Raw genomic sequence first — 24,867 nt, forward strand, 5'->3', positions numbered from 1 at the left:
CCAGCAGTTTAGGAATTTTTTAAACATCTGAGACACCTTCAGTTTATTATTTGCTATGAGACCTGGGTATTTTTGGCCTCATCAATACCTTTCTGGTTGAACTCTACCTTGAATTTATGTGTTATTCATTCTGTAAGTACACTATTCATTGCTGTGTCTAAAAAAAAAATCAGTGTAATTATATAGTATTTCTCTGGCTTGTCAAGATCATATTGAATGATAACGCCTCAAAAATACCAATTTCTTTTATCAACTGTGTGTCATCCAAAAACATGTATTTGTTTAGTGATAACCCAGTGGGACAATTCTATAATTATCTTCATCAGAGAGGGACATACTGCACTCTTTCCACCCACTGATGTTTCCTGAGCAATCACTGGTTGAATAGTGTCCACTCAAACAAAAACTCATTAAGCTCAGACTATGAAACCAGCTCAGCAAGGCCACTGGGAATACCTTCGGACACAAAGTTGTCTATCATGTGGTCCCTGCCCTCAGTTTGCTTCCCAGATATTGAGGAGAGATCCCATAAGTGAAAAGTTCAGTGATAAATGGAAGGCAGATATTTGGCAGATATAAACGTCATTATTCCATAGGTCAAATGTCCATTCTGACTGGTTGGTTTTTAATTCGGACTGATCAGGCATCCATTCTGATTGGTTGGGTGTTCATTTTGATTATTTGGGTATATTTTCTGATTGGTCAGGCTTTCAGGCTTCCAACCTGATTGGTCGAATGTTCACGCCACACTGTTTGTTCAGTATTTTGCATATTACCACTGCATGCAAAAGTTAAATTAAAATGCTATGATTTAAAAAACTAAAAAATAACAAAAAAATTTTTTTTAAAATTTTGAATGGCATGCTAGTACAAAAACTTGCTATATGAAATTTACTCTATTATAGGGTGGACTGGAAGGAATCCATTCTAATACCTCTTATATTATTTGTTTCTCTGATAATAAAGTTTTTGACAATAAAATGTATTTCTAAATTCATTCCTTCATTAACCTAGGCATTGCTATATCGGATTTTGTGTCAAATAAGGCAAATACATACAGTAAATATTATGTGTCTGGGGTTGAGATTCTTATAATATTGAGTGATTACAGACACAGAAAACAAACTTATGGTTACCAAAGGGGAAAGGAAGAGAGGGAGGAATAAACTGGGAGATTGAGATTAGCAGATACAAAGTACTATACACAGAATAAATAAACAACAAGGTCCTGCTGTATAGTACAGGGAACTATATTCAATAACTTGTTTTTTGGAGGGGTAATTTGATTTTTTAAAAATTTGTTTGTTTGTCTTAATGGTGGTACTGGGGATTGAACCCAGGACTTCGTGCATGCTAAGCAGGCCCTCTACCAATGAGCTATACCCTTCCCCGACTCAATAACTTGTAATAACCTATAATGAAAAAATATATATATATGTATAATTGAATCACTATGCTGTATACCAGAAACTAACACAACATTGTAAACCAACTAGACTTCCTCAGTTTTTAAAAAATTGAGTGATTAAAGAAAGCCTTTTGGAACCAACTTTAAAGTGGACTCTGAAAAAGTCAAGATGTGCTGAAACTCACAATCAGCATCATAACAGGTATTGAGATGCTTATGGTAGTAAAGAATAGAACACTGGTGGGGAGGGTATAGCTCAGTGATACAGTGCATGCTTAACATGCACAAGGTCCTGGGTTCAATTCCCAGTACCTCCTCTAAAAATAAATAAATAAACCTAATTACCTCCCTCCCCTTGCCCATAAACAAACAAACAAAAAGAATAGAACACTAAATGACTTAAATAAAAAATATTTATTTAATCGTATACTAAAATAATCAGATCTAGAACTAGTGACAGGTGAGTAATCCTGCAGCCCAAATGACAAGCCTGGGACCTGGTTTCTCAGAAATGCTTCCTCAAAGTAACACTTATTTCAAGAGACTTGCCCTATGGGGTTGTAAAATGTCTTCCTTAAACTCCTGGGACTCCTTGCTTCCAGATTCAAAGATAGCAGAAGGTAAAGAATCCTCTTTCTCAGGAGTGCAAATAAACTCTCTAGAAATATGAGTTACATGGGCCCTGACTGCCCTTCTGTGAATCAATCCTGGGGTCCAAGAGAATGTGTAGGCCAACTGACTTAAGTCACCAGAGCTGAGCACGGGGACAAACTCACCCTAAATCACAGGGTTCTGTTAGAAATAGAGAAGACAGGAGGAGATGTTACCTGGAAAACTGGGTTGTCCTCGTGGTAGGGGTTGAGCCAAAAGACAAAACCAAGCAAAAGACTGGGAGAAGGAAGGATTTATTACTTGCAGCAAGTAAGGAGAACACTGGGGATCTTTCCCAAAGCAGTGTCTCCCCAGACAGCAAAACTGGGCAAGTTTTGAGCTAAGGGTACATGCATATTCATAAAAGGGCTTGGGCAGCTGGCAGAATCCAAGCTTTAACTGAATAAAGTCAGAAGAGGTCAACCTCATGTCCCTTAGGTTCCAGCTGATCTGGTGGTTGAAGCTTTAGGCTAATTTCTACAGAACTGCGAGTCTTTACAACTGATATATTATCTTTGCTCTTGTTACTTCTCTTGCCTGAGACAACAGTCCTTTGTTTCCTCATTCTTTTGTTCCCTTAAAATCATTAATTATGAGACCTGTTCAAAGACAAGCACTGTGGCCAGGCTTAGATCACAAAATGACTTAGGCCAAAAATGACCTCTCTTCTGTCACAAAACCTATGCTTGGTTCTCTTTCTCTAGGGAACTCTTACCCTATCTGCTTACAGGGACAAGCTGTGGAAGCAACATATTACCACCAGTGTCAGTGTCAAATTATATGCCTATTCGTATCATGTTTGGCTATGTTGGAATTTCTGGAGAAGTCTTTGGGGCTGAATCCAGGAAAATTCTGACTTGTCATTTTCTGAAACAGATGAATTGATATTGAACTGGTATTCTTCAACTGATATTGAAGAAACAAGAAGGAAATATTGTTTCCTTAAGGAGGGGATGAGTGGTCCAAGGCAAGAATTAACATAGGCACTTAGACACCTGTTCCCTTTTCTACCCCACTTCAGCAACTAGCTGAGGTTTACCACTTGGGCAGCCTTGAACTTTCTAATTTCTCTGTCAGACTCTGAGAAGCCTATCTTGGGATTCTGTAATGGAAGGAGGATTGGCCAAAGCATCAGGTGACGTGGGTTCTATTCCCAGCTCTGCCACCAACTAGATCTGTGACTTTAAACAAGGACAACAACCAGTCTGTGCCTCAGCATCCTCATTTGTAAAATGAAGGAGGCTGGTCTAGATAAGCCCTTTCTGTCTATAAAGCCCTTTGGCTCTCGAATCCAAGCTCACACAAACAGATGACCTGAGATCTGCCCCAGGGATTCTGGTCTTAGAGCTATAGGTCTCCCAGGCCAACCAAACAGCCTAGTGAATTGAGGAAATTTATCAACAGCCTAGGCCTGACCAGTCCCACAGAGGCCAGGCAGGGTTTGGTGCTGGGAAAGGAGCCCAAGACAGCTAGTTCCTTATTTTAAATAGCATTCACTTCACCCTATGACTCAGTTATCAGTACTTCTCTCTTTCCAAGGAGTGCAAAGTTTCAGTTTTTCCTGTGATGGCAACAAGTTATTGAGTTGCCAACAATTTACTGGGTTGCCAATTTACTGGATTAAGAGAAAAGTGCAGTTCTGCTTTGTATTTTGAGCCATATCCAATCAGATTTCTGCCTCCAATTCCTACTTAATATGGATAAATCATTTTTTGAATACCCTTAAACATAGACTCCCCTCAACAACCCCCTCCTCTAGTTTAACAGCAACAAGGGCTTAAAAGCACAGTTAATCAGGGAGCCTGCTGGATGCCCCTGAACCTGTGATAAAACATCCTCTCTCTCTCGAATCTCCTTTCTCTTGCTGTTCAGCAGGCAGAACTCAAGAGTTAATACGAAATCAAGAAGAACTCTTTGATTATTCATATTTAAGATTTACAATTACAAATATGGTGATAATCTAATAGCATGCTGAAGAAATAAGACTGCAAAGGTGATTCTTTGGGGCCAGGATGAATATTCAGATTAAGAGGAACTGCTAATGGAATCCCAATCACATCGTCATTTCCCTCCTACCACTTTCTGAAACCCGAGTAGCTATATGGCCTAATTAGGCCTGTTTGGGGGATTATCACATCTAATTTTTGCAATGAATGGCATCATCCAGCGTTTAATATTCATTGAGGCTTTTATGAAACGGAGAGGTTTCCATATGTCTCTAGAGCAAAACATTTGTGTTTGCCATCTGCTACTCAAGAGTACTTTTGTAGAAAAAGGATGCAAATAACTTGGTTCTTTAATTACTTTGGGGTCAGGCTACTCTCTAGTTGGGACAGTGGGACAGCTAATTCACTGCTAGGAGAATGCTGTTGTTTGCTTAGCCCTTTGCAAGCAAATAGCATGAAAAGAAATTAAAACCTAAAATTACTCCTGTCCTTTTAAATAGAGGCAAAGACCAGTGTGAAGTGATGGGTGAGGCTTTTCTGAGTTGGCATTACGGAGACATTATTCAGGACACTGTACTTAGACGTCAGCATAGCAAGCATCAGTTCTCTTTTCTTAGTCCTGACACCAAAGGAATATATGACTCAATACTAAAAAAAAAAAAATAAAAGATCTCCTTGAGCTTAACATTACACACACACACACACAAAAAGTAACCTACTCTTAGTCACCCAGGACCTGGTTACCTTGGCTTTGGACTCTGTGCTATTTGTTTCTCCCTCCCCTCTTGTCATTAACTTCTTGAATTGTAGATAATTCTCTATGCAGTAACATCTTCTCTAGCCTATGGATACACATCATTAATTTTGCTTCATCAGGAATAACTTCAATCAACAGAGTTTAACCCAAAGTGGAGACCCTGAAGCTTCAAGATTATCTGTAGATTTCAATTACTGATGCTTTTTCAGGCCCTCCTCACAGTAAAATTTCATTTTTGGGGGTTGTTAACATATATAGAATGTAAGAAATTGACAAATGAACGGCACCTGGTTTGGCCACTGACTAGCTATGAGGCCCTAAGCTCATGGACCTCTGATTTCTTTTTAAACATTATAATTTATGGAACATTCTGTACAAAAGCTGCCTTTAAAAGGGCTCTACTACTATCTGAGAAGAAGTCCACAGCCATCGGCCTTCTCTTTGGCGAGGCGGTCAGCGGCTTCCTGGCCCCCAGGGGGTGCTGGCTGAAGAGCTCATGGGGGTCTTCAGCACCCAGTGGAGGAGCCTCTGCTCAGGGTTGAAGGCCTCTTGGGAGGGACCCATGTGGCTGACCAAGATACTCTTGTCTGTTTCTTGAATTCTGTGGTCGTGTTCCTGCTCAACCTGAAGGTCACCTTCTTGGAGCTGGATGCTGTTCTGTTTGGCTGCAGGGCAGGGCCCGGTGAGGTGGTAGCAGCGCTGCTCTTGGCCTTCCTGAAGAACGGGGGCTTCGGGGAGAAGGGGGTATTGCAATTCACAAAGTTCTTCTCCATCCTCAGCTTCTTCAAAGAGCTGAGCGCCGCACTGCTCCACAGAACCTGGATGAGCTGGCTCCTCTGTGCTCCCCCAAGTCTGACATCTCTCACCTTCTTCCTCTTTTTCAAGATGGCAGTTTTCTGAGTGGACAAGTCATAGAGGTCAAAGCAGCTGGATTTCCTCTTCTTTTTCTCTGGTTTCCCATCCTGGGGTGGGGTGGCAGGGCAGTCATCTCCATATGCTGGGCTGGTTGAAGGGCCCTCCCTCTAGGGCATGGGCCAGGCTAGTGGGTGGAGGGGGTGGGGGGATCTGCTGTTGACCAGGAGAGCCCCTAGCATCTGCTTCCTCTTCAGGACTGGGACACCAGTGGCCGGGCAGGTTCAGGGGCTGTTCCCTGAGTAGGACCACTGCCAGAGCCACCTGGAGACATGTCCTCCGGAGGTGACGCTGCAGACTCAGAGCTCCCCACCTGGACCCTCAGGCTCTTCTTCTGTGATAACTTCCTCCTGCTGTGCACCGGGGGCTGCTCCAAGTCACTCTGCTCCTGGGGGCCAGGTGTGGCCACTGCTCCCAGCTCCACTACAGAGTCTTCCCACCACTGGTCGCTTGCTCCCCACTCCCATTCTATTTTGGGCATGTGGCTTCACCAACGGACCCTAAATGTTCAGGCCAGAGGTGGTTCTTCTTTTTCGTCCTTTTTTCTCTTCAGAATACCGCCCTCACTCTCCTCTTCCTAAGCAGGAAAGAACTTGGTTCCTTTCTCTCTTTCTATGCTGTTGTCTCCAAAAGTGTATGTCCTTTTTTTTATGCCTTCCTTGACTGAGAGCTTTGTCATCTATATCAGTAGACGTGTCCTCAGCAAAACTTCAGGCAGATCTTGAAATTTTTTGATTAGTTTGGAGAGACATTTCCTATCGAAGGGAGGTATGTTTTTCCTGTTGGTGATTTCCAGATTTGCCTTACAGTCAAACTGGAGAAGCGGCCCACTGCCCACCTGTTCACCTTCATCACTGACACCGTCTTTTCTGGAATGATATTTGTCTAGGGCTATTTTCTTTTTACTGATTGTTTTTCTCCACATCATGTCATTTTTAGATACCTCTTCCTCATAGAGGTCACTGTCACCCACTTTGGTTTTCTGTTCCTCGATTGTCTCTTCAGGTACAAAAGGAGACGGATCTACAATGGCTTCAAAAGCACCCCCAGCTGTAGCCTGTGTAGCTTGGCAGCGATCTTGCAGAATGCATCAATGAACTTGAGATTCTGATCTGTCCCACTTTGGACAGTTCATCCAGATAAGTATCAATGAAGTGGACTTTCACTCCATTAAGAGACTGACTTTCAGGAAGCAGGGTCTCCTTCATCAAGACATCTAGGAAAAGCTTGATTTGGCTTTCTTCCCAGTCATTTCGCTTCAGAACTTCAAAGGACTGATTCAGGACCAGACGGATCGGTATGCAGTATCTGTCCAGATGCAGTTGGTGTATCTTCTTCCACTCTCGGCTCGTGGTTTGCCAAGAGGTCTGAACAAACAGATGAGCTGGGACATGGCGTTCACTAGATCCCCCTACAGAAGAGGTTCATCCTGCACCCATATACAATACAAGAGCCCTCTCTATATTTTTCAGAAGTTCTTCTTGACTGAAACCTCCTGTCTCCCTCTGCATCTTCCCGCTGATGTACTGGAGCAGCTTCTTCATGGCCTGGTCCCGGATGCCCTTCTCGTGGGACGCCATGCGTGCAGCGAACTGGGTCTTGGCAGGCTGCATGGCGGGGGCCATCGTGCGGGTTGGAGCATCCTCAGCCGCAGTCCACTGTCGTGCCTCCTGGAGCAGTGACTGTGCAGAAAGCCACAGACTTCTCATTTTAAGACTATTTTCTGCTTGAAGATGCTAAAAAACTAGTGAATACAAGAGATCATTTATCCTAATGTTTCCAAAGTTCATACCTCAGAACACTAAGCAAATCAGTAAATGTTAGTAGGTGAAACCAGAAGAAAGGGTTTCACGGTTAAACGCTTTTGAGAAATGCTGCTATCATAATTTTTTTTAATTGAAGTATAGTTGATTTACAATGTTGTGTTAGTTTCAAGTGTACAGCAAAGTGATTCATATATATATACACATACACATTCTTTTCCATTATAGGTTATTACAAGATATTAAATATAGATCCCTGTGCTACATAGCAGGAACTTGTTTATCTGTTTCAGTAGTCGTATATGTATAGTGTGTATATGTTAATCTCAAACTCTTAATTTATCCCTCCTCTTTCCCTTTGGTAACCATAAGTTGGTTTTCTAGGTCTGTGAGTCTATATCTGTTTTGTAAATAAGTGCATTTCTATAATCTTCTTAGATTCCACATTTTCAAGATATCATATGCTATTTGTCTTTCTCTGTCTGACTTACTATCATAGTGTTTTGAAGGTACAGCTTCTCAGAACTTTTCATAGGCTGATGTGCCTTCTGTCTCTCCAGCAGTGGGTTTGGTGTACATCTTTCTCCACCCCACACTTCTGCCCCAGGCCCCTTCCTGATGGAGCATCTTATGGGACCTGTGTTTTCCAGAATACATCTTGGGAAACCCTGATTTAATCTAACCCCTTAGTTTTAGATGTGAGTATCTAAACCGTAAAGTCTACTGTCCTGATGAAAATCAGCATGTTTACAGGAAACCGACCAGAAGGGCGGCAGCATCTATTACCAGAGGTCCTGACAGACTGGGCTGAGAACACCTGTCCCTGCCTCCTGAGTTTCTTCTGACTCCCAGGGTAGGGCTCCCTCTTGCTGCCTCTGTCACCATCATACCCACAGAAAGATCAGCCAAGGGGATGGGGGCCTGCAATGGCTATTCCCTCCCCACTTAGGGTAGCAGCTTTATCCCCAAGTCCTGGACGACTGGCAGACACTGTACTAAACTGAAATGAAAATCACCTTATGTGCAGATGCAAATTAACCCAGAATTCTGAAAGTGCAAAATACTAGATCTTTAAATGAACATTCTGGATGCTGTGTTTTTTTCAGAAAAAAAGGTTAATGTGAAGTAATTAAACTAACATTCATGTTCTTTCTTTTCTATTATTTTGTATGTTGAGTTAGTTATAGGATATCTGATACAGTCACATCACACACTGGCTAACTCCCTACAGTGACATCTAAAGTTCTGGAAAATGATATTCCCCAAAATACATTTTTAAAGATGAATTATTTAAATTTCTTGAGAACATGAATTATATGCACATTGTACCCCTAATGCTAACACTTGGCATATATTAGGTACAAAATGATAAATGTATTTGTAGTAACTAGTAAATTATAATCTGATGTTTGGACTTCAATAAAATAATAGTATTAATACATTAATGGTACTAATGATATCCTACCTGTTCAAAAATTTCAAATTCCTTGACCTGATTAAGGGTTATAAACAGAAGCTAGTTAACACTCCTTATTTATAATCTATTTTCATAAGCAACTGTACTGTGATATGGTGTCCTTTTAGCTAGTAAAAGGACTGAATCCTAACTGAAGTTCTTCTGACCTCCGGCTAACTTTGTAATGCTTCTGGAGGCATCTCAGAGAGAGAGATTAAATTAACTAGGATTATTTGATAACCTTAAATTACATGGGAAGCATTGCCAAATGAGTGACAAGTCTTTTCAGATTATATTGTATGGGTAATTGTTATTAATATAGACATTCTAGAAATTACATAAAATTTCTAAAATTTGGATATGTCCTAGTATATAATGTTATTTGTCATAATTCTAGTTATTATCTTAAAATGTTGTGTGTCACAGCAATAACCAAGTTTCTTTGTCGATGACATCGTGATCACTTGTTTAACCATGCCTTTTATGTCTTTTTGCCATTTATAGACACTTCTTGTTGTACTTTGATGCTTTTGCAAAAGTGCTTCATCTTCAAGAAGATTCCTGGGAAGGACTTTCTGACAATATGAGTCTCTGATAAATTTCAGATCATACTACTGAACTGGATAAGAAATTAAAGAATCCTAATGGAAAACCGGGTGGCTTCACAAAATCATTAACAAAAAGGATTAGTTACTGAGTGAACTGATGAATATGGCTATATTTTTTATGGTTTTTTTAATCTCAAATTCTACTGGTTTTAATCTGTGTTTTCCAGCTATAAGGACACTATTCCCCTCAAGTTAATTATGACTTACAACAATTTAGTAAATTATACCTTTGTAAGCAGAATTGAAACACTTGTCTTTTCTTTCTACCTGATCTCTCCAAAAATTAGAAACTCTTAAGTTCCCTTCAGCTTTATCAGGTAAATAAGGAAGGCCACCTCTGAACAGGTACAGGAAGCTTAAGGTATTTTGAGGACCTTGAAAAGGGAGCAATTCACCCAAATCTGTAGATGAGTCTTCAATTGTGACTCACCTTCTGATACACATGAAAAATCAAATCTCCTCTTCAAATGATGCTCTTCCCAGTTTAGGGGAAATAATAGAAAAATGGTTCGGGTTAGGAGGCTCTTGGCTCAAGTCTCTGCTAACAATATTGCAAAATCGCTGTTTATTTTCTCTCTCTCTGTGACTCTCCTAGACCTACTAGAATAATGCTATTCAAGTGAGGTTCACACACTACTTTCGTGGACCCCAAAATGTATCTAGCTCTAGCAGCAAGAGTTTCACTCTAACTAGGCAGACTACAACACCCATTCTCAGTAGGAAGCAATTACAGAAGACTGACCTTAGGCCCTATAACCCTCTAGACTGAGGAGTGAAATACTTCAAGGGGGAATTTTTGTAAGCAGATAGGGTAGAGGGTCCCTGAAGAAAGAGAACCAGGCATGACTTTCTTGACAAAGAGAAGCCATTTTTAGCCTAAGCCATTTTGCGATCTAATTCTGGCCATAGTACTTGTCCTTGAACAGGTCTCAGTAATTAACAATCTTCAGGAAACAAAAGAATGGAACAAATGACTGTTATCAGACAAGAGAAGTAACAATAGCAAAGAGTTTAAAAGACTCTCAGTTCTGTTTCAGTGGTAAAGGAGCACTCAACCACCAGATCACCTGGAACCTGAGGGGTGGTGATGCTGACCTTTTCTGATCTTGTGACTTCAATCACCAAAAGCTGGGACTCTGTTGACCTTTGCCCAGTCTGATGCTAAATTCTCCTCTGTTCAAGCCCCTTCATCCCTTCATGAATATGCATGTACCTTAGTTTAAAACTTCCCCAGTTTTGCTGTTTGGGGAGACACGTCTTTGGGAAAGATCCCGGTGTTCACTTTTCTCGGCTGCAAGTAATATACCCTTCCTTCTCCTGCTCTTTGGCTTGATTGTGTCTTTTGGCTTGACCCCCACCAAAAGGCAAACCCAGTTTTCAGGTAACAGTGTTGGTAACATGTCTAATATCTACAGTGTTTTGTATCATAGAAGACACTATTGATACAGGCACTGAAGGAAACTCATCCTATAAACAGATGACATAAACTTACAGCATTGATAAATACAGCATAGTTCTATAAATGTATTTTTCTTTCCTTACGATACTCTTAATAACATTTTCTTTTCTCTAGCTTACTTTATTGTAAGAATACAGTATATACTACATGTAATACATCAAATACACGTTAATGGACAGTTTATGCCATCAGTAAGGCTTCCTTCCAGTCAACAGCAGGCTTCTAGTCAACTACTATTAGTAGTTAAATTTGGGGGGAGTCAAAAGTATATGCAGATTTTTGACTACGTTGGGTAGGCAACTCAGAACCCTGTGTTGTTCAAGGGTCAACTACATTTATTTTCATTTATTTAATAAAAACTTTTTTTAGCACCTACAATATATAAAACAACTCTCTAAGTACTATAAGGGAAACAAAGATGAAACTGATACAGACCATCCTTTAAGAAGCCGGTGGCCTTGCAGGAGAGGTGGGGCACACACATAAATAATTACAATGCCAGGTAAAATTATCATCTGCCGGTAATGTGCTGCTGTGTTATTTATAGTTCTTTCCAAATTAGTTTATTTTTCCTTCAAAACCAGTAGTTAGAGTTAAGATGATCTAGCCTATTAGGACTCCCTGTTCCCTTACTATCCTGGATAAATGAAAGGTTACTTGGTATCAGTGACATCAGGGTTTACCAGTAGCCACCAGCATTGTCTGAGAGTCATGCTTCTCACCAGATGACAGGACAGGACTGCCCCAGCTTGGTCTTACTGTCAGCACTAAGTCACCTTCTTTGGACATACAATTCACCTGAACTGGATGATGGGTGAGGTGGATGAATCACGATAATAGGGGAACTTGAACTGTAGGGGAGGCTGAGGGCACACTTTCCGGATGCTGGAAATTTGTGTGGGCAGCAACACAAAAATAGAGGGGCTAGGTTATCAAGTGACAATCAGAAATGGGGTCAGTATAGGCACACAAATTGCCCCTGGCTCTGCAGAGCTGGTCTGTCTGAACAGATAGTGGACCCGTGTGGGAGAGGGCTATGAGGGTAGGAGGAAGCCCTGTCTGTCCACACCACAGAGATGACCAGTATCTGATGCTGTGAAATGACTCATTCATTCTGATTTGGGTCATATTTTTATCTCCATTTTAAAAACAAACAAAAAAATGTTTAATGAATTAGTTTATATAACCGACATCCAAAGATCATTAAGGAAATGTGTCCTTCATATATTTGGAACAAAGCTGTCAGAGAAGCTGGACTAAAGCCTTTGTGTCAAGAATCCAGAATTCAATGCTATTAACACTGACATACTCAACAACCACAGATTAGCATCAAAATATACATCGTACACATTTCCTTATTTACATCTTTTGCCTTGAGAATTTGATGATGCAACCACATTTTATACGTGGACATAGTTCCCTTAAAATTAAATGTTCTAAATCACGAATTTAAACAAAGTTGTGATATGAGTTAATAAGGAAGCTCCTAGTGTTAACTTCTTTGTATCTCAAGCCAGGACTGGGATCATGACTCTGATTCTGAGGGAAGTGATATGGACAGAGGAGTCTGTTTTGCCCCACAGCTCCTCCCAGCCTCGGTTGACCCAAGGACTCCTCTGCAAAGAGCAAAGCAGCCCACGCCCAGAGCCCGCGCCATCAGGCTCCTCTTCTTCCTCCCACTTGGCCCATTTCAGGGAGGCAACAGCAGGGGCGCCCACCCTAGGGTCACCCATCTAGAGCTTTGGCATCAATTTTTTTTTATGGAGCTCAGCCTCTCTGGTAAAATATTTAATTAGGAGATCGTTCATTTGGTTCCTGGCCCTTATACCTACTGGAGACCATGCCCAGTGCCCAGAGTAATCAAGTTACTTGTGGGAGGCAGCAGATAAAACACTTGAAATAGCCTGTGCCTCTATGTCTTATGGCTGAGGTGAAATTAATTGTGGTATCCACATTTGTGCGGACTCCAATATTAGCTCACGCTTCTGGCTTATTTATGATTTGGCCAGATATCATTTGCTCTTAGGTCTTGGCAAGAGGCCCCTCCCTGGAGCCCACTCTTTACACAGCCCTACCCTTGCTTTTTTCTGGTCAATCCTCCCCACTGGGCAAGAAATCCCCAGACCAAATGGATTCATTCACTCAGAGCCTTGCCCCGCATTCAGGCCACACTCTAGGCACCCAGACGCCAGAATTCCCTGCCAAAGGCCCTCCTTCCAGGACTGGTGTGAACCTCTTTTCCTGATCTATCCTTCCAAGGTAGACTGTGCCATTGGTGTGGCATCGCAGGCCCAAGGAGTGGCCTTGAGGGGGTGGGGATGTGGCGGCAGTTCGAACATGTGTGAGGCGGGATCCTCATCGTGTGTGTCGAGGCCCTTTCTGATGTGGGTCAGACCTGGAGAGCGGAAAGAAGGGCGTGGGTCCAGGCTAGGACTGCTGGCCCTGAACCACCACATTTGGTGTGGAACTCTGAGGAGCCAGAAATTGTAAATAAAATCTGATTTTGGAGGTCATTATAAATACGTATCTATTGAGGTAGGAAAGGCTAACTTGTCAAGGCGAAGCTGTTAGCTTCAGCTATAATTTTTATATATTTAGACACATGACATGTAGACCTCCATTTTTACTCTTACCTCAGGCCCCACAAAGATGGCACTAGGCCTGCTCTTGGAATAGCTTCGACTTCTGAGTTCATTTACAAGTTTTATATAAAGGATCTGCTAACCAAGGATTAAAGTGTGAATAGTGGGTTGGCTGCTCTCCACCAGGTCAAAGGCAGCATTGCTACAGCGGCCACCGTGTCCTGGCCTGCTCTCTGACCTCGCAGGAGAAACTGGATGTGTGTGTGTGTTTGACATCCACTGTGAACCAGAAAAATATTACTTGGCTATTTTCAAATAATTCCAGCCCCACACTGTGCTCTGGTCATGACGCCTGCTGCCTCCCTGCCAAGCAACTCTTCCCACTTGACTTCCTGAAGCGGCTTGCAGTTAAGAGCTGGACACTTCGAAGGCCTCTTCCAGGCAAAAAAGAATGAGCTAGAAAGTGAATTGGGCCAGACTTCCTTGGTCGAACACCACTTCACTCCAGCAAACCCCTAAGCCTTGTTATCTGTTTTGTCAGCTGTAAAATGAGCAGACTGACCCAGCCCTACCTCAGAGGGCAGCGAGTGTGATGGGCTTTGTAATAGAAAGTTGTATATAAATGAAAAGGAGCATTAGAGCTTTTTATCCAAAGTCCCGTGCGCACCCCGCTTTCCACTGTCACAAGTAAGCCTCTAAGACCTGATCACAGATGGCTGCAAACTTCAGGTGCAGAAAAGCTCGCATTACCTGAACAGAAAGCAGGGTTCCGTAAATGGAGTGGAGCGCAGACCAAGCAATCAGTGCACGGTTCAGGTTTCTGGATGGCAGGCAGCCCCAAGATCCACTGGGTCCAGCCGGTGCCAGATGATGGACTGTTCTCTGCAATCCAAGTACAAAGAACAAGTTTACCCATTTATTCCCGGGACTGTTCTGAAAAGATCCCTGAGACCTGAAGTGTCACACTGAGGCGAAAACCTTTTCCAAAGATCTCCCCTGCGTTTCTCCCTGCCTCGGTTTGCTGGCTGACAGCTCACCGTAGAGGTGTTTCCTTCAGGGACAGGGTTTACTGAGAACAGGCAACAGGCATCAAGCCTGCCTAGGATCCATTCCTCCCTTCAGTCCTATTTATAGGGGGCACATCCCACAGTTCACTGAAAGACACAGGCACGTGATTTAGACGTCATCCTGGGCCTGCTGAGAATCACACCTGGGAATTGCTGATTACTCTGGCTAACACGGGATTTCTCTTTCACACGATTCAGATAACAACATTCACATGCAGCAAATCATAACGTTCGTATACTTAGCAGACACGCTTGCTTCTTCCCTTCATCTCCTAGAGCTAGGACGTTACTAGGATGCTGTATAACTATCTTGTACAACCTCTTGCTTAATATTTGATGATCTTGTGCTCCTTGATACCATAAGGGGGTCTTAATCATTTTAACATTGCCCTCGACATCAGTGCCTCCCTTATAGGAGATACACAAAAATACTTGCTCATATGCATTGCAAACATAAACTCCACGTGGGATTAAAAAAAAAAAGTTATGAACTCCCACTCTCTGTTAGGGAGCTTCATTTTCAATGTTTTAAAAAAATTTCTTTTTGGAAGATCTAAGTATTTTATATTGGTTGAGATCAAAGATCTTCAGCTTTAGCCAGATTTATTTAGCCTTATATCTTTTTTTTATTTTGTGTTTTGTTTCGTTTTTATTGAATTGCGCATTTTCAAAGAATGAAATTAATTCAAATGGTTGTGCTATTTCTTCAGTATTCTTAGTTCCCACCTGAACTTAGTCTACACTGGAGATCTTATAGCTAGTTTTTTTTTTTTAATTGAAGTGTAGTCAGTTACAACGTATCGATTTCTGGTTACAGCATAATGTTTCAGTCATACATATACATACATGTATTTGTTTTCATATTTTTTCATTATAGTTACTATAAGATACTAAATAGAGTACCCTGTGCTATACAGAAGAAAATTTTAAAATCTATTTTATATATACTGGTTAATATTTATTTGCAAATCTCAAACTCCCAATTTATCTCTTCCTACCCCCTTTCCCCCTGGTAACCGTGAGATTGTTTACCTATGTCTGCGAGTCTGTTTCTGTTTTGTAGATGAGATAATTAGTGTCCTCTCTTTTCTTTTTTCAGATTCCACATATGAGTGATAGCATATAGTATTTTCCTTTCTCTTTCTGGCTTACTTCACTTAGAATGACAATCTCCAGGTCCATCCATGTTACTGCAAATGGCATTATTTCATTCTTTGTTATGGCTGAGTAGTATTCATACACACACACACACATACATACATACATACATACATACCACAACTTCTTTATCCAGTCATCTGTTGATGGACATTTTAGGTTGCTTCCATGTCTTGGCTATTGTAAATAGTGCTGCTGTGAACATTGGGCTGCATGTATCTTTTTGAATTAGAATTCCCTCTGGATATATGCCCAGGGTGGGATTGCTGGATCATATGGTAAGTTGATTTTTAGTTCTTTAAGGAATCTCCATACTGTTTTCCATAGTGGCTGCACCAAACTGCATTCCCACCAACAGTACATGAGGGTTCCCTTTCCTCCACACCCTCTCCAGCATTTATCATTTGTGGACTTCTTAATGATTAGCCTTACATCTGGGTGCTACAAATTGCCATTCATGGGACCTTAGGAATGGAACTTAACCAGTGCTGAGCCTTAGTTTCCTTATCTGTAAGAGGAGGTAATAATACTACCTAACCCATAGAGAAGTTATAAAGATTAAATAAGATAATCAATGTAAAGTGCTTAGCACAGTGCCTGGCACAGGACAAGTGCTGAGAGAGCATCCTTGTCACGACCATGAGCGCCATCAGCAACTGCAGGGGAAGGAGGCTTTGTCGTTCTTAGAGTCTAAGAGTGTAGCCTTCAGATTTAATAACTTGTCCCACGGTCCCCTTCATGACACCTTATAAATCAGAAGCAGCAACCCATGAAAGCCAGAACCTCCAGATTTTCTGCTTCTAGTCCCTGATTTCAGATTTGATCCTTTGGATACCTAGGGAAGTCTGAGTAAGATCATTTTCATTCAGACATAATGTGAGGACTGTTTAAAAAGGCACTTTGCAAGTTACTCACTTATACATATGCCTCAGTAATTTTGCTGGTTGTGAGAAACATTGTTAGGCAATGTAGATCCTGGCAAACAGGCTCAGTTCCAATGTGCTTGGTACGTCTTCCTTTTAAATAATAGTGTCCCCCCCCTTAACATGTGGTCCCTAGATTTGATTATTCCACATGAAAAAAAAAGTTTTTCTTGCAGACATTCATCACCATTTTGCTGAAGTTTATGAGGAAGACCTATTCAGTTAACAGACTATGTTTAGGTGTAATGTTCAATGTTTCAGGGAGAAGGCAGAGCTACAGTGAGGCAGTGGGAGGACTTAGAGTCACTGGCTGTCTTGATGACAGCCTGGAGGGAGCAGGCACCTTACAGGTCTTCGTTCAGCCTATGCCTCCTTTCCTAAGAGCTTCCTTACCTCCCCTTCCAGGGGGATGGGCCCCAAGAGTCACTACCACACCAAGGGCCCACTGTTGATTGGAGGAGACACTCCAGACTCAAGCAGAGACAGCCAGATTCTCTCCGCAGGGCGTCTGGAATTGGGACACAGGCCTTCTGGTCAGTCACTATTGGCCCTGGATTGAGGACACCATATAAGGGAGGGGTGGGGTATGGCTGTTTTCACTACGTGCTCTGGGAGGCAGAAAAAAACTGGGATGTAGAGAAAGATGACTAAAAGCATCGGGGAGAAGTAGAGATGAGAAATCAGGTCGCCCCTGGGAAAAAACAGGAGATGGCAAGAGAAAAGCTGTCTGCACTCCCAGGGGCCTCTTCAGGGCTTCGTTCTGACCCCCTGAGGCCCAGCTGCCCTTCCTGCCCTGGCCCACATCCCGTATACTATCCTTTTTAGCTCAGGCAAGCCTGAGCTGTATCTGTTACGTGAAACCCAAGGAACCTTGGCTAAGTGAGTGGGCTGGCACCGAGAGAGGCCACGCCAGGCATTCTGGTTGCACAGGCAGGGTCCCCTGGGGATGCCCACCTGGGTGGTCCCATCACACTGGCCTGCCAAAACCAGCCATGCTCACAAGTCGTTTTTGCTGATAATAAAACTGAATAGAACAGATTCACAGTTATTCCAAAACAAATTTCTCCCTTAGTCACTTCCTGAAACGCTTTCTTGTGTAGTCGGAAACAGGTGGCATTAGAGATGGCACACCCAGAATTGTGTCTAGCCCTGAATGCCTCTACGGGGGAATGTGTACCTGCAGCTGTCGTTGGTCATGCATGTTGCAGAAAACAAAGCAAAGCAAACTGGATAGGCCCTGGTCTTTTCTAAGGAGCTGTCAGTCCCTGTTGCTGGGCCACTTGGCACTCATCCGAAGCTTTGGTTCTGCCCCAGATTCAGGGGCAAATTGTGTCTCTAGCTGATGGCTTTAAGGAGCTCTGTTTCTGTAGTTCAGGGGACACAGTTAGGTTATTCTGCGACTTGTTCTGCTCTGATCTGCCCTGGTTCTGGCCTCTGGGCTTCCACCTTCAGCCTGGCACTGAGTCTGTGTTCTGATTCCGTGTTGCAGGACCCGAGTCCTTGATTCCCCGCCTCCATAACCTGACCAGGACCCTAGTCTCTTCAAAATCAGGACACTAACTTGCTTACATCTATTTTCTCCAGGTATCATACCTGAAATGCAGGCCCAGCTGGGAGCTTGCTACCTGCCCCTTGTCCTGTCCAACCCCCACTGCCAGTCTGGGTCCCTCACACTGTTCTTTCCACCATCTCCCCACCACTCCACCACCCCCACATGCTCACTACTTATTGGACACCTACCTTTCGCTACCTTCTAGATCCTTCTAACCCTGAATCTCTCTCCACTGTCAGGTTACCTGTACTACTCTGAAGATCCACATGGCTCTACAGCTCTGCCTGCCTGGAAGACCTCCTCCCACTGACTTCAGCTGGGCCCCAACCACAAAGCCCAGCACCCAGCAGGGTGACAGGGAGGTGCTGTGCTCTGCTGTGCTGTGCGGGAATGAGCACGGGCACCCTGAGCAGACCTGGGTTCAAATCCTTGTTCCTCCACCTGTACCATTTTCTCAGTGCCCGTAGGACTTACAATTACTGTTGAAAGAGTTATATGAGATACTGTGTCTGGAAAAATTGTGTATTTGATAAAATGCAAAATTCAGCGTTTAATAAAATACATCCGTCTTTCCTTCCTGAACTTATATTTCCTAATAGCTTTGTTGAGATGCCATCCACATATCATTCAACCTACTGACTTAAAGGGGACATTTCAATGGTTTATAGCATATTCACTGGACTTAAGAGTTCTTAAAATGGAATTATACCATAAGGAATATGAGGTTTAACAACAGCTCCAAAGACTTAGGATTTGAGTCAGCTATAATTTTATGTAAATCAATGGTGTGATGCCATTGCATTGCCAGAAAAGCTTATGTGATATTGGGCTGTATTGATACACATACGATGGTCAGAACAAGATGACTAGTGGTTCACTGTTATTCCGAGCTGGACATGTGTTCAGTCATTGGGCCTGCTTTAAGAACTATATGGGCAAATGGGAACATGTCAGAGAAATGTGAAGAAACGAGAAACTGTGAATACCGTTTGTAGGACCCTGTGATACTCATCCTGCAGAAGTAAACTCTAAGAGAAGATGAATCCCCATCCTCAGTTAGCTCTGGGGCTGTCATTTGAAAAATCAGTGGCATGTGTTTTCTATGTTCTTTTCCTAGGCTAGAACTTCAATAGGTGTATTTAAGTTAAAAGCGAACAGAGTTGTTTTTTGGTGGGTTCTTTTTGGGGGGGGTAATTAGGTCCATTATTTATTTTTAAGAGGAGGTACTGGGGGTTGAACCCAGGACCTCGTGCATGCCAAGCATGCGCTCTACCGCTTGAGCTATACCCTCCCCACTAAAGCAAATAGATTTTGACACAATATAAGGAACAGTTAGAGCTGTCTAAAATTGCAATGGATTGTCCCTTCCTCACCTGAAATTCTACATTTAATACGTTACCTCTGTATTAGTAAATCAGAAAGTACCGCCTTACAGGGCTCTTCCCCTGTTATGTGTCTGCTCAGGCAGACGAAGTGATCTAATACGTCACATCTTCTTTACTCAATCACCCAGTTTGGGTTAGTCTAGCAGTCTAGTCTTCCTCCCATTTTTGATTCTCACTCTCTGCTTTTGATCAGAGGAAAGAGAAAAGGAAGCCCCATGTCATCAATATGGATATTTCATTAGCCGTTCTGATGATAATGGAAATATTCCTAAAATATGACTTGGGCGTTACCTGATCAGGAGACTGTGCTCATCTCTTCCCTACTCGGGGTTAAGTGACTTCATCTTAGTACTTGAAACTGGCTGCGGTAGAGACAGTCACAGAAATTAGCATGTGCTGCAGATGAGCAGCACAGCTGTCCTTCCAGCTCGCCTACCAGTGCCCGGCTGCTTTAGAGCCGGCGCTGGTAACAATGACGACGGACCTTCTACTAGACTTTTGGACCATGTGTCTCTATAAAGAAATGTATCTATCGACAACATACTTAATTTCCATGTAAGGGCAATTTGGAATTTAAGTACTTGAGAATTTAATTAACTGGTTTCAGATGAGTGGAATATTCAAGGGGAAATACTTGGGGAAGACTAGACTCACTCTCAACTGCTTTCTAGACCACATCCCTTTTTTTCTTTAGGGAACTCCATAAGGATCATGGTCTATATGTTTAAAGAATCTATTATGCACAGCTTCTGGTGGAGTGACCATGTGACAGACTAGGAAGACATGTCCAAGGCGAGGGCCTTCTGGAAAAGGAAACATAAAGCTCTCTGCTGGCCGGTGTTTGCCCTGCACAAATGGCTTCTTATGCCACCTATTGGATTTTGAAAGAACAGTCTCTCAGCTTTCAAATCAAACATTAAGACTCCCATAAGTAGTGTCTGCAGTTGGAATATATTCATAATCTTCCTTAAGGCAGAACTATTGTAAAAGCTTTTCATTTTACAAGTCCTTAGGAGGGAAACCACCATCAGCCCAAGGTTCCCCAAGCCCACCGATTTCTCTATCATCAACAAGCTCTAGGAATTACACTTGGCATTTATTGAGCACTTGCAGTATACTATGTACTTTACAAATGTCTCATTTTATCTTCATATACCTTGATGAAATAAGCATAAATAGTTTCACTTCACAGACAGGGAAACAACTTAAAGTGGTTAAGCAGCTAATAGAGTTCAAAAGTGTCTGGGCTCCTAGGAAACAGGGTTTGCATTGCCTGCTGCTTTGTATATAGCAGACATTCCATAAATAGTTGAATCAGTTTTTTAATGTGAATAAATAGAACACCATTCTTAATATTTTGAGCCCTTTGACCTATTTGCCTTTTAAGCGGCTTTTATCTAATGGAAAAACAGAATGATTTTTATTTATTTTGCTTCTACGCACATTCCAGGGGAAGAGCTCACTACAGTATCTCATTAACCCTACAATGACATAGAATTATCTCCCCAATTTTAGAAGCAAGCTAATGGAAGCTTGGCCAGAATTCAGTTGTCCTTTGATGTTTTCATCACACCAAGTTAAGGCAGTGGAAGACCAAAGGCATGAATGAAGAACCTAGTAAGCAACACACATACAGTCAGTTAATCTTTGACACAGGCAAGAATATGCAATGGAGAAAAGACAGTCTCTTCAGCAAGTGGTGTTAGGAAAGCTGGACAGCCACATATAAATCAATGAAGTTAGAGCACTTTCTCACACCACAAGCAAAAACAAACTGAAAATGACTTAAAGACTTAAATATAAGACAGGACACCACAAAACTCCTAGAAGAAAACATAGGCAAAACAGTCTCTGATATAAATTGCATCAGTGTTTTCCTAGGTCAGTCTCCCAAGGCAATAGAAATAAAAGCAAAAATAAATAAATGGGAACTCATCAAACTTACCAACTTTGAACAGCAAAGGAAACCATAAACAAAACAAAAAGATAACCAATGGAATGCCAGAAAATATTTGCAAATGATGCAATCAACAAGGGATTAATTTCTAGAATATACAAACAGTTCATACAACTCACTAACAAATAACCCCAAACAACCCAAACAAAAAATGGGCAGAAGACCTAAATAGACATTTCTCTAAAGAAGGCACACAGATGGCCAATAGGTACATGAAAAGATACTCAACATCACTAATTATCAGAGAAACGCAAATTCAAACTACAATGAGGTGTCACCTCACATCAGTCAGCGTGGCCATCATTAAAAAGTCCACAAACAATAAATGCTGGAGAGGGTGTGGAGAAAAGGGAATCCTCTTATACTGTTAGTGGGAATGTAATTTGGTGCAGTCATTATGAAAAACAGTATGGAGGTTCTTTTAAAAACTGAAAATAGAGTTACCATGTGATCCAGCAATCCCACTCCTAGGCATATATCCAGAGAAAACTAATTTAAAAAGATACATGCACCCCAATGTTCACACAGCACTATTTACAATAGCCAAGACATGGGAGCAACCTAAATGTCCATTGACAGATAACTAGATAAAGAAGATGTGGTGTATATATACAGTGGAACGCCACTCCGCCATAAAAAAGAATAAAATAATGCCATTTGCAGCAATATGTGCGGACCTAGAGATTATCATACTAAATGAAGCAAGTCATTCAGAGGAAGACAAATATCATATGATGTCACTTATATATGGAAGCTTAAAAATGATACAAACGAACTTATTTACAAAACAGAAAGAGATTGACATATAGGAAACAAAATTATGGTTACTGAAGGGGAACGGGATGGGGAAGGGATATATTAAGAGTCTGGGATTTGCAGATACACACTTCTATACATAAAATAGATAAACAACAAGGTCCTACTGTATAGCATAGGGGACTATATTCAATATCTTATAATAACATATAATGAAAAAATATGAAAAAGATATATATATGTGTATAACTGAATCACTTTGCTGTACACCCAAAACTAACACAACATTGTAAATCAACTATAATTTTTTAAAAAGGCAGGGGAATGGGGGGAGTGAGAAGAACCTAGTAAAGTTATGACCAGAAAAAAGGGTTCCAGATAAACCAAAGGTGGAACAGTTAGTCCTCAGAGAATGACCATCAAACCAGTTCTGTTAAGTAGGGCACTCAGTGGACATATTCCTCTGCTTATTCAGCACTGTCCTGGGCATGTGGGAGATGAGACCCAGTGCCGATTTGGAGAACCCTATGGACTCGGGAAGAGAAGACACAGACCCAAGGAAAGTGAATTTGCAGTACAAGAGCATAAAAAGACACAGCACACAAGGCAGCAGTGGTTACTGAGAAATGACTAATGGAGGCAGTGAGTGCTGGAGGATCTGAGAAAGGGGAGCGATTATATTTGCCTATGTTGCTGCTGACTTCAGCATCTTCACAAAGCATCTCTACTACAACGAGCTGCGGGAAGACAATGAAGTTTGAGGGAGTACCTGGATTCCGTCCGAGTAGCTCACTGTCTTCCCTGGAGGCTCGGGTTGATCAGGAGAGGGTTTGCAGGAAGCGAAGCAGAGGGAGGAGAAGACCAGAGACCTGAGCACCAAGGCCGGCAAGGCAGTGCTGAGACAGCTCGCCTGGCTACTGAGCCTGGGTATTCTGAATTAATAAATGATTTTTCTCTCTCTGTTATTTACCCCTTTCTACCTTTAAGCAAGAGTAGCCTGGAGTTCTTTCTGGGCTTTGCTTCTGAAAATGTCAAGCCCTCCAGAGAACACAGAGCAGTGGTTTTCAAACTTGGCTCCTCATGGAAAAACCTGGGCAGTTTTTAAGACACTGCCACCTAGCTCTCACCCCCAAATACTCTCATTTAATTGACCTAGGACACACCTTTGGTGATTCCAATATGCAATCAAGTTTGAATATCATTGACTTAAAGGGTTCCTAGACATGGCAAGAGGGAATGAGATTTGCCAAATGAACAAAACATTTTGGAAAAGCAGGGGAAGTGGGGAGCTTCCCTGCTCCAATCTGGAGAAACAGCCTTCATTTGTTACCCTGGGATAGTAAGAATCTGGGTTCTGGCTTCCTGACAGCCCCACTGGGGAGTTAGGAAGACTCCGGAGAGAATGGCAGTGTGGTGTATCTAGGCCAGTGCTTTTCACACTGGGATACACACACAAATCACCAGGGGATCTTGTTAAAATGTAGATTCTGACTCAGTAGGTCTGGGTGGGGCCTGAGAGTCTGTATTTCCAAAAAATTCCCAGTGATCCCAATGCTGCTGGTCCACAAAGTGGAAAGATCTGCATGGCCAGGACTCCATGCCATCTCCCTTAAGATTCCCATGCCCATCTCAAGCACAGAACGGGAGGAGTCACGCCCTGTCACACCTGAAGGGCTGCACAGACAGGGACAGCGGACATCCGCGCAGTGACCTGGTTAGATTGATGACTGAGAAGCAGATGGGCCACATCGGAAAAGCATTCTAGGCTGAAAGGGAGCTTATCCCGGCAGGGATCCTGGCAGATCACAGATGACCCACTCAAAAGAGGCCCAACCCAACTAGAAACGAGAGGGCAAGAGAAGCCGGCTGAAACAGCCCATCAAAGTCAGCCTCCCGGGCACAGAGCAGGATGAAGGATGGAGATCCGGTGGGGGACACATAAAGAAAACCTGGCACAGTCCTCAAGAATGAGGTGAAATGCTCTGCCAGGCCAGCTATCTCAGTGTGTTTGGGCTGCTATAACAAAATATTATAGACTGGGTGGCTTAAAAAATAGATGTTTATTTCTTAACAGTTCTGGAGGCTGGGAAGCCTAAGGTCAAGGCATCAGTGAGCAGATTGGTGTCTGGTGAGAGCCTGCTTCCTGGCTTACAGGTGGCATCCTTCTCACTGTGTCCTTATGTGACAGAAGGAGTGAGGGAGCTCTCTGAGACCTGTTTTTTAATGGCACTAATTCTGTAACTGAGCAGGACCCTATGGGGCCTTCCAGGACAGACCCCCACCCCTCAACCATGTCCTCTGCATGCCTCTTGTTTGTAGAAAAGCGGTATTTCCCAGGCCTCCCCTGAGTCAGAAAAGCCTGGCTCGAGAATTAATGATTGAAAGGACGTGAACATGTAATGACAACAATAGCAGTTGGGCCAGGAGAGAACTGGTAAGAATTTAAACAGTAAATCAGCCACATGGCAGTCACAGAATCTTTAGTTCCTCCCTGAAGTACTTAGATAACAGTATCTGATGCACATTT

At 42.4% G+C, this 24,867-nt stretch overlaps 1 long non-coding RNA gene and 1 pseudogene across 3 annotated transcripts in view; both read right to left on the minus strand.

Moving 5' to 3' along the window:
* The window catches only part of LOC140696769 (uncharacterized), a 41,439-nt gene that overhangs the window by 2,505 nt on the left and 14,067 nt on the right, over window positions 1-24,867 (minus strand). For all 3 annotated transcript variants that reach the window (XR_012073255.1, XR_012073257.1, XR_012073258.1), the window contains exon 3: window positions 14,293-14,424. This is a non-coding gene — a long non-coding RNA (uncharacterized lncRNA). The remainder of the gene's footprint in view (window positions 1-14,292; window positions 14,425-24,867) is intronic.
* Window positions 5,882-7,299, minus strand: LOC102533933 (ribosomal RNA processing protein 1 homolog B pseudogene; annotated as a pseudogene).

This window comes from Vicugna pacos, chromosome 6 (genome assembly GCF_048564905.1).
Source record: "Vicugna pacos chromosome 6, VicPac4, whole genome shotgun sequence".
NCBI lineage: Eukaryota > Metazoa > Chordata > Mammalia > Artiodactyla > Camelidae > Vicugna > Vicugna pacos.